The sequence below is a fragment of the Euphorbia lathyris genome, chromosome 9, assembly GCF_963576675.1.
Source record: "Euphorbia lathyris chromosome 9, ddEupLath1.1, whole genome shotgun sequence".
NCBI classification, from domain to species: domain Eukaryota; kingdom Viridiplantae; phylum Streptophyta; class Magnoliopsida; order Malpighiales; family Euphorbiaceae; genus Euphorbia; species Euphorbia lathyris.
In genome coordinates, this window is record NC_088918.1 from 60,006,355 (window position 1) to 60,017,168 (window position 10,814).

General features: G+C 30.4%; 1 long non-coding RNA gene across 1 annotated transcript; it reads right to left on the reverse strand.

Moving 5' to 3' along the window:
- Window positions 1-9,001: 9,001 nt before the first annotated feature.
- LOC136205833 (uncharacterized) lies at window positions 9,002-9,735 on the reverse strand. Its single transcript, XR_010676099.1, has 3 exons — window positions 9,682-9,735; window positions 9,342-9,396; window positions 9,002-9,032 (listed from the first exon to the last, which is right to left on the reverse strand). It is a non-coding gene; the product is annotated as an uncharacterized lncRNA (long non-coding RNA).
- Window positions 9,736-10,814: the final 1,079 nt, after the last annotated feature.

The following is a 10,814-nucleotide window of genomic DNA, read 5'->3' on the forward strand; positions in this document are numbered from 1 at the left end:
GGATCTCTTGGAGCTGATCCGTGGAGATCCGCCAGCCAGCTTCCCCTTGGGGATCACTACGCGGCGTACTTTGAGGTGAATATCCCTTTTGGTCCTCAGGATAATATCTCGATGTTATCAATGGCAATCAGAGAAGATGATGGGGGCTGGAGCCCCCTTTTGTTATGTTTTTTTAAAATTTTGCATGAACGAAACAACATCATTTCGTTCCTACAGAATTTAAACTGCATTAAGTCCATTTGAGTCCCCAAACTATAGACCTAAGATCAATTAGGTACTCAAGCTATTAAAATCACCAATTAAACCCTTAGTCTATTCAGAAATCAATAATTCACTCCCTCTCACTATTTTTATCCAACAACCTTAAAAATAGGCTTAACTAGTTAAGTGAAATTCTCTAGAGATGAGATGAGGCCTATTGTTTTAAGAATAATTACTACCTCCTATTTATTAATTATATTATTTTTCATCTTTTTATTTGTGGAATTCTCTATCTGTAGATTAATATAACGGAATATATCTGTTTGTTTGCAAGAAATAGAAAATGGAAGAGAAAAGAGAATTATTTCCCTTCCATGAAAAATGATGAGTTCTTTGAGCATTTGTTAATTTCCTCACTCTGCATTCCGCACCTTTTTAATTATATGTGGAGGGTTTTTACATTTTTTTACTTTGTCAGGAAGGATCAAAGACTCCACCATGAACTTCAACAGTTGTTGTAGAACAAGAGAGTCAGATTACAGATTTTTAACTCCGTTAGATCATAAAATGTGGGATGGAGTGAAATTATTATTTATGAATAAGTTAAGGGTTTGATTGAAGATTTTAATAGTTTGAGGACCTAATTGATTTTAAAGTTATAATTTAAGGGATATAATGAGCTTTATGCCAATTTAAAACAATATGGAAGGACATTTCTATGCTTGCTTAATAAAGTAAAGGCATAACACTTAATTTAGCCCCTAAAGAATTCCTCCAAAATCAATTAGTTGTTGGAGTCGTAATAGTTTGATTCAGGTCATATATGGTTAGTGTAGGAATTCTGTTAGCGTAGAAATAACAACCAATATTGAAATTTTGGAAATAACAGGCACACATGATTGGTAATTTGCTAAGCCATATTTAGTTATTACAGTCAAACCTCTATATAGGAATACACTTGGGACCGGACGATTTGTATAATAATTGGGAGGTTATTACTAAATAGAGTTTGGTATAATAAAATTTCTCAACACATAAAATTTTAAATTTTTATCATAGGCATGCATGGTTTATATATAATGTATAACAATAGACATTAATGAAACAAATTAAATATTTAGAATTTCAATTTAGAGTTTAGATTTTCAATATATAGATAATTAGAGGAGTTTTATGAGAAAAATGTAAACATCAATGAGAATACTAAATATTTATAATTTCAAGTTGTAGTTTGTGTTTCCAACTCATAGATAATTTCAATAGTTTTTTTTAATATTTTATAATTTAGTTTGAATTCTTAATATATATATATATATATAGGGGTGAGATCCAGTGTGACAAGGGTTTAAGTTGTGACAATAAGCTTATTGTGTGACATAACAAAACTACGTCGTTTTGGCAATAAAATTCAAACAAAAAAATACGCGTCAATTCTCATCTGTTCCTCACAGGAAAAATGCGCGAATTTTATGATCATTCTTCAACATTCTTCATCGATTTTCTTCTCTCACAATCATCGATCGATTTCTAATCTGTATTGAGATTAAACTCTGATTTTCTTCTCCGTTGAATTATCGATCGATTTTCTACTATCAACATTACTGATCGATTCTCTTGACATCAACATTATCGATCGATTTCTCATCTGTATTCATATAATTCAATCTGAATATGGAATACGAACACCAAAATATTAAATCTGAAGACAACAATCAGTGTAATATGACACACACCACAACATCATCTCTAGGTATTTTGCTTATATCTGAAACTTTACATTTATCTGATATATATGAATTTGTTGATAATAGATTTATCTGAAATTTATCTGATATATATGGATTTCTTGATAATAGTTGTTCTAAACTTATTCCCAGACTTGATAATAGCTTTCTTACACTAATTATTAACAAAAACTGTACTGTAAATTCTAACAAATTGTAATTCTTGTTCCATGTGAATATATCATTTGTTCCATATTAATATATTATTTGTTCCAACTAGATATACTAATTGTTCCGAACTAATGTACCATTTGTTCAAAGTACATATTTGTCCTAATCTCAATTCTCTTACCTGTTTTGTAGATTTGCTTTCGCCTAGTTACTCTTCTACTGCAATTGTACCTTACACACCAGAAGTAATTACAAGACTCAGCCCTAACGGAACAAAAATATGGATTCCTAATTGTTCAAATGAGTTAAAACCTGCTCTTGGAATGATATTTGAGAATTATAATAAAGCTCAAGAATTCTACAAATCATATGCATGTGCTGCTGGATTTAATAGTAGGATATCAACTTCAAGAAAGAAACAAGGTGTTATGAAAGAACAATTTTTTGTATGCAATAAAGAAGGTTACAAATATCACAAAAGAAAAACAACATCCAGTGGTATAAAAACCAGAAAAGGACACTCAGTCGCGTAGGATGTAGTGCTAAAATGATTATCAAACTTTCCGACAATGGAAACTATGAAGTGACACAGTTTAAAGAAGAATATAATCATCTTTTATACACTCCAGGATGTGTACAATATCAAAAAGAGGGCAGGAACATGAACCTTCTACTCAAAAAGATGGTAGTGAATAATGCAAAGGTAAAACATCTTCTTCATAATAGTTATGCATTATAAATATTAAACTGTTTACTTATAGAATTTTGCTCATTTCATCTAAAAATAAAATAAATTCTGATTTGGTTGAACAGATGAATTTTGGTCCTCTAAGAACTTATAGACAAGCAAAGGAACTTTATGGAGGATATGAAAATATTGGTGCATCGAAGATAGATTTTAAGAACTTCCAGAGAGACTTGAAAGCATATATTAAAGATTCAGATGCACAAATGTTTGTAGATAATTTTCAGAAAAAAGGAGTTATGGAGTGCATTATTTTTCGAATTTGAAGTAGATCAAGAAGGCAGACTCTGTAGAGCTTTATGGGCAGACCCTGTATGTATCAAAAACTACGCTCTTTATGGTGATATGGTCTCATTTGACACCACATATAGCATAAACAGGTACTACATAATAATCTTTGACATAAAATTATTGCTTTCTGCCATTCATATACTGATTTTGAAACACAAAAATTGTGTCATGTTCTTCAAACAGAAAACTTATTTTTATGTTACAATGAACAAGTATAATATGATATTTGGACCATTTACTAGGGTTGACAACCACAAAAAATGTATTACATTTGCATCTTGTTTCGTGGCTAACGAAGATATTGCATCATTTGAGTGGGTTTTTAAAACATTTCTGAAAGCAATGGACAACAATGAGCCGACTTGCTTGATAACAGACCAAGATCCAGGAATGATAGTTGCAATAAAAAATGTTTTTAAAAAAACAGAACACAGATTTTGCATGTGGCACATTATGAAGAAGATGTCAGACAAAATAGGTACGAAAAATAATTCTATGCTATTTATTTTCTATTATCCCATTCAATAAATACAATGTTCCAACAGAATACATGTGTTGTTCCATACGAATACATAAAATGTTCCAAAATGATATATGTGTTGTTTAATACGCATACATTAATTTTATTCTAAACTCTTTTCTTACAAATACAGGAAGACAAATAATGCAAGAAACAGATTTTATCACAAAGATAAATTCTTGCGTGTGGAGTGTAGAATTGGAACCAGAAGAGTTTGAACAAAAATGGATGGAAATTATTTTGGAATTCAATTTACAAGAACATGGATGGCTGAAACACATGTATGATATAAGATCAACATGGATTCCTGCTTATTTCAGAGACTCGTTCCTAGCGGGCTTAATGAGAACAACCTCAAGGTCATAAAGTGAAAATCACTTCTTCACTTCTTTCACAAAAAGTCATTTAACTCTCATTGAATTCCTCCTCCGGTTTGAGGGTGCAAGGGAAGCACAAAGACATGCACAAGGAAAAAATGACAATGATTCTAAACACTCAATACCTATGACTCAAACACCAATTCTTATCGAAAAGCATGGATCAGAAGTATTTACAAGAACAATCTTCTATGAATTTCAAAAACAAGTGATAGATGCTTCATTTAAATGTGGCGTTGATGATATACAGAAACACACTGACAAATGCAGAATCACTGTAAGGTAAAAAGGTAAAAAAACAACATATCAGGTTGTTTATAATACAGATAACAGTGACACAGCATGTTTGTGCAAGATGTTCAATAGAGCAGGAATTCCTTGTAGACATATGGTGCTCGTATGGAAGGATAGGATGCTAATTCCTGACCAGTATGTGCTAAACAGATGGAAAATATTACCAGCGATAACATTGCAAAATAATGTTATAGAAGAATGTGCTAGAACAATGGGAAAGAAAATAATATTGAATAACTTATGGAGTGAGATTCACATGACTGTGTGTTTGGCTGAAGGGGATGAAGAGGACCTAAATAATCTCACAAGAATCACAAGAAACATTCAATCATTGAGGACAGAGCTGGAAGCAAAGAAAAGAAAGAACATCAACAATTCTACTAAAATTCAAGACATAGAGATGTTGGTTGGAACAAGTCGGCCCTCTGAAGTTCTAATCAAAGAACCTAAAATTTCTAAAAACAAAGGAACTGGGATTCAGCTTACAAACAGTGAGAAAAGATTGAATGGAGAAAAAGAGAAAGCAATTGAACAATCACAGAAAAAACAAAGGATGTGCAAAGGATGTCACCAATTGTGCAACCATGACATTAGAAACTGCCCAGAAAAAGCAAAGAGATAAGGTAAAATCCCTATATCTAAACTTTCTTTCCTCTAACAGTATATTTTGTTATTTGACTTCACTTGGAAACCTGTGATTTTTTTTGGAACAACTTGTTATTATATGTCTTGATAATACATTTCTTACAAAGATCAAATAAGATCATTATCGCGACCTAAAACATCATTGTTATATTGCTCAGTCTTGCGTTTCAGATTCTTCTTCACTTCCTTCAGCTTCTCCTTCAAATCCACTTTCTTCTCCTCTAGTTTCACAATGAAACACATCACGGACTCACAAAATAAAGACATAAAAGCGTTTATGCCCTTCAGCTTCGCCATGATGCAATCAACATCCCCTTCCATAAACGTTTCCTCCATATCAACAATGACCTTAAAAAGTTCATCAGGAATATCACTACCTGCTTTACGTACTGAACCTGTGTGTTAATTTCAAACAACATATGTTTACACTAACAATATATGAACATCAATAATATATAGCAGTATAAAAAACATAACAAAAAAAATATATCATTAAATAAATAAAAAAACATACAAACATAAACATAAAAAACATAAAAACATAAAAATAAAAACAATTGTTCACAATTAAAAAAAACATTAAAAAAATCATTATCAGGACCCATAACATCATTGTTATATTTCTTAATCTGGTCCTTCAGATTCATCTTCACTTCCTCCAGCTCCTCCTTCAACTCCACTTTCTCCTCCACTCCTTTCTCAATGAAAGATATCATTGAGTCACAAAATAAAGACATGAAAGCCTTCATGCCCTTCAGCTTCTTTATGATGTCGTCAATATCCCCTTCCACAAAAGTTTCCTCCATATCTTCAATAACTTTAAATAGCTCATCAGGAATTTCACTCCGTTCTTTACGTACTAAAGGTTCAACAGGAGAAGAAGACCTCGTTCTCTTAGACGAACTCGAACTGCTTCCTGACATCTTTGCTCCAATTCAACTTCTACTAAAAAAAATACGATCAATAAAGAGAGCAATACTATTTATAGAATTTTATTTAGTCTCTTCAACTCCATACTATCAAACACGCTTTCTTTCATTCAAATGATTATCTATTGGGAAACTCAACAACTTTAATTTATTGAGACTCTTCAAATTCTACTTTTCCTGCAATGAAATACGACTTTTCATTCAAAATAAATGTATATTGGGAATCTCAACAGTATTAAGATTATTACATATATGAAATTTTTTATTAAATGCAAACTAAAATAAATCTGTGAATCAGTCTCTTAAACTATTGGTATTATTTCCTATATAAATCTGTGAATCAGTCTCTTAAACTATTGGTATTATTTCCTATATAAATCTGTGAATCAGTCTCTTAAACTATTGGTATCAGAATCAATAATTATTTCCTCATTTATTTATTATTGCAAAGGGGGTGAATTAAAATCAGATTAAAATAAATTTGTATTCATTTTATTAACAATTAAAACTTTAATGAAACATATACCATGTATTAATTATATTCAAACAAACAGTGATTACTTATTGATCCCTTATTACTGAAACAAATGTAACTATATCATTTCATTTTCTATTTTACAGGATGAATCCTCAAAAGCAAACTTACTGATCAATTGGATATACTCTTATATTCTTCCAACGGTATACATAATATGTTCCATTCCATGAACTGTATTGTTCCATCCGAATATATATGTTGTTCCGGAATAAATATTACATTGTTCCATCAGAAATAGTTACATTCTTTTTATTTACTTTAATGTGATCTAAACTCATTTCCCATTCCAACATAATTAGTACTATGTTCCAATACAATTTGTTTAATAAAATGATGTTTATTAAATGGATAATGTATATAAGGTGGTTGTGAGTGTGAACCATTGGATATGCTCTTATATTGATCCAAATGTATACATAAATTGTACAAATTGTTTAATATAACTATATCATTTGTTCCAACTTAATGTACCATTAAGTGGTTGTGAGTATTGAAAAAGGCTGTAGATGAATTCTACCAAATTGTACCACTTGTTCCATGTAACTATATCATTTGTTCCGAATTAATGTACCATTTGTTCCATTCCATAAACTGAATTGTTCCACCAGAATACATATGTTGTTCCGGAATAAATATTACATTGTTCAATCAAAAATAGTTACATTCTTTTTATTTACTTTAATGTGATCTAAAATTATTTCCCATTCCAATATAATTAGTACTATGTTCCAACACAATTTGTTTAATAAAATGATGTTTATTAAATGGATGATGTATATAAAGTGGTTGTGAGTATGAACCATTGGATATGCTCTTATATTGATCCAAAGGTATACATAAATTGTACAAATTGTTTAATATAACTATATCATTTGTTCCAACTTAATGTACCATTAAGTGGTTGTGAGTATTGAAAAAGGCTGTAGATGAATTCTACCAAATTGTACCACTTGTTCCATGTAATTATATAGTTTGTTCCGAATGAATATACCATTTGTTCCAATTAAATGTAACGTCTGTTCCAAATGAATTATATCTGCTAAATATTGAATATATTGACATATGTTAAGAATAAACAAATATAATTTGAAAAACCTTTTTAAATATAAAATTTTATATACAAATTCTAAAGCATATTTACAAATTCTAAAATATATTTACAAATTTAAGATACAAAATATGCTATTCTAAATTTAGTCCAGCTCCAGCAACCCATTCTTTTGACTTCTTATCAATTTCTTCAATAAGTTGATTTGTTGGATTCAAAAGAATGCTCCAGCAATAAAGAATTCTAAGCTTTCTAAAATTTTTTCCCTGCAAAAAAAATGATATAATAAAATAGAATAATAGTAATACAAACTGTTACATAAAGAATTTACCACATATATCTTATAATTCTTTGTCAATCCAATATTCAACTCCTTCACACTCTGACCCATGTATGTTTCCATATGCTTCAAAAGAAAAATACCACAATCATTGTGGTTATTGTTGCTTCTCCACTTCATCCTCAGTATTTGCACTTTGTATGCACACATTTGTTTTAATGAAGAAGCATCATTTTTTAAAACAAAATGAGCATAGGATTTTAACTACAACAAACAAATCAGAAAATATGTTATCACATATACAAAAAAAACAAAGAATGAAGTAAATCATGTTACAACATACCAATTGTTCTGAACAATCATCATACTTATCAGCACGATTGATTTTTCGAGGGAGTGCCATATTATCCAATATTTCAACAGTCTTTGAAAGATTGTTGACAACAATCAGATAAAAATGTGCTTGAGAAATAATAGGGAAAAACACCTAATAAACACCAAAAAACATTAGTATCTCAATACATTTTACAGTATTCAACAGCTGCTGTTCTACCATAAAACTTACCAATTCAACATCAACCAAGTTTTTAAAATTGAAAAAAGAAAGTTCAATCTCAAGCCTTTCCTTAAAATTATGTACTCTTGATCTACTAGCTCCAGAAAACAGAAGATTCTACAAAATAATCAAAACAACATTTAGCACAACAATTATTTACAAAATGAAAACAAAAAACAAACTTACAAAGTTAAGAAACATACAAAAGCATATGTACTGAAAAAAATCTTTTCGGTTTTCCATTATATTTCTTCAATTCTTCAGTGTTCAAAATTGAACTCCAAGCATCCACAATATTATTGACAATATGATCATGACTAGACAGTGATAAAATCTCCTGTTTATCAATAAAGGTTTGTCCATCACTGAAAAATACATCACTTCAAAACAAGGAAAAAAACTATCAGTATATGCCAAAATAACATATAAATTCATATAACAAACATAACTTCAACTTCTTACCTGCTTAAACCAGGACTTAGTGCAAATTCAACAATCCTCCTTTTACGACTATCCATGTTCTCCATCAACTTTGGATGCCGAGAAATAAATGGAGAACGGAGGTACTTAGATTCCTTAACAGTCCTCCTTACACGACCTCCTCCACCATTTTCATTATCAATACCATATCTCAAAATAATATCTCCCAAATCTTGACGTAATTCATTCATCACATCTATACCGTAAGATGACCTCCTAGCATACTTATCCCACTAAAAAACATATCACAATTAAAATCATGCATCAAAACTATAACTTCAACATGTCATATATTAAAACTAATTGTTCTAAGAATAAACACCAATTGTTCAAAGAAGAAACGCCAATTGTTCAAAGAATAAACACTTACAATATTGTCAATTTTCAACACTTTCTCAGACACTATATCATCCATATACTTCATTACATAATAGCCACAACTTTTTGTATCTTTCTGAGATGGAATATTCTGCAAAATAAAATACAAACAACTTAAAAACAATAAAAAAATACACAAATATACATACAAATTAAACACGTACCACAGGGCAAATCCATTTTACCAAAACCTTCTCATGATAAAAAGAAATAATAGATCTGCAAAACAAATTCATATATATGTCAAACTATTGCATTCAAAAAATAAAATACATTATAAAAAAGCATTTGATTATTAAACATACTCATCAACAACATATCTCCATTGATCATTTTCCAAGCTCAAACGAGATTTTAATGGATCCAAAAGAAAAACAAATTTCCGCTCAAGATCAACGACAGTCAAAGTCCAATGATACCTGAAGAAAACAAACACATTAGTAAAACTATAATACATTATTAAACAAATAAAATAAATCATCAGTATAGACAAATAATGCATACTCTTTGTTTCGCGGTATCAGATACAAACATTTGTTGCCGGACTGTTCATATCTCTCTGTCAAAAACTTGATCTTCTCCCCAATCTTATTAACTCTTTCAAAATGATTAGTTATGTTTGGATCAACAAGGGAGAAGGTGGTATCCAATCTATCATTATTCACAATCACATCATAAAGGTGCCTGTACAAAACACACACGAAACATATACAGTAAACATGTCATTCAAAAAAATAAAGCAATATAACCACTAATACAAACATGCAATTATAAATAAAAAAAATACCTCATGTAATACAAAATTGGGCCACACCCTATTGGAGCTAAATCAGCCAATTCACAAATATCATTCCTCAATATAACTGCTTTCACCGGATGACCAAAAATGTAATCTTCAAACATGGTAAAAACTGTCCTCCCATGACATAAATAATTGTTAGCCCATCTACATATATCGGCAAATTCATCTGGAACATCTCCAGGCAAACACTTCAAGTCTATATCATCATCATCATCAGAATCAGACATCTCTGACTCAATTGCATCATCGATATCACTGGTGAAAATATAAAACAACTCAAATATATATCAAAAAAAAAAAAATTATTCCACACATATACAAGAAAGGTTCCAAAAAAACTGAACCATTTGTTCAACAAATAATAACTTACACAATTTCATCAGTACGATCAACAAACTCATCCCCTTCATCTTGATTTACACAAACTAAAGGACCAGCCCTAGAAACTATATCAGCAGCCCTACAAATAAAATAAAACATCAATTAAGCCACAAATATTAATTGACATGTTCCAAAACAAAAAACAGGAATTATTCAAAATAATAAATTACATTTCAAATGAAACAGATTGATCAGCTAAAGACTGGCTTAACAACTCAAATTGAGGAGCAGAATTCATCTTTATTTTCAACCTCAGACCTTCAGATGACCCTACTTTCCCTCTAACTTTCTTCACTACTCCTCTCTTCTTCTTCTTATTCTTCTCCTTCTCTGCTCCTTCTCTCTCTTTTTCTAAACCTTCAGGTATCTTTCTCTGTACTTGCTTGTTATATTCTTCATTAACAACATTATATTCTTCCCAAAAGCCAGGCAGATTAAGAAAAATCATTATCCT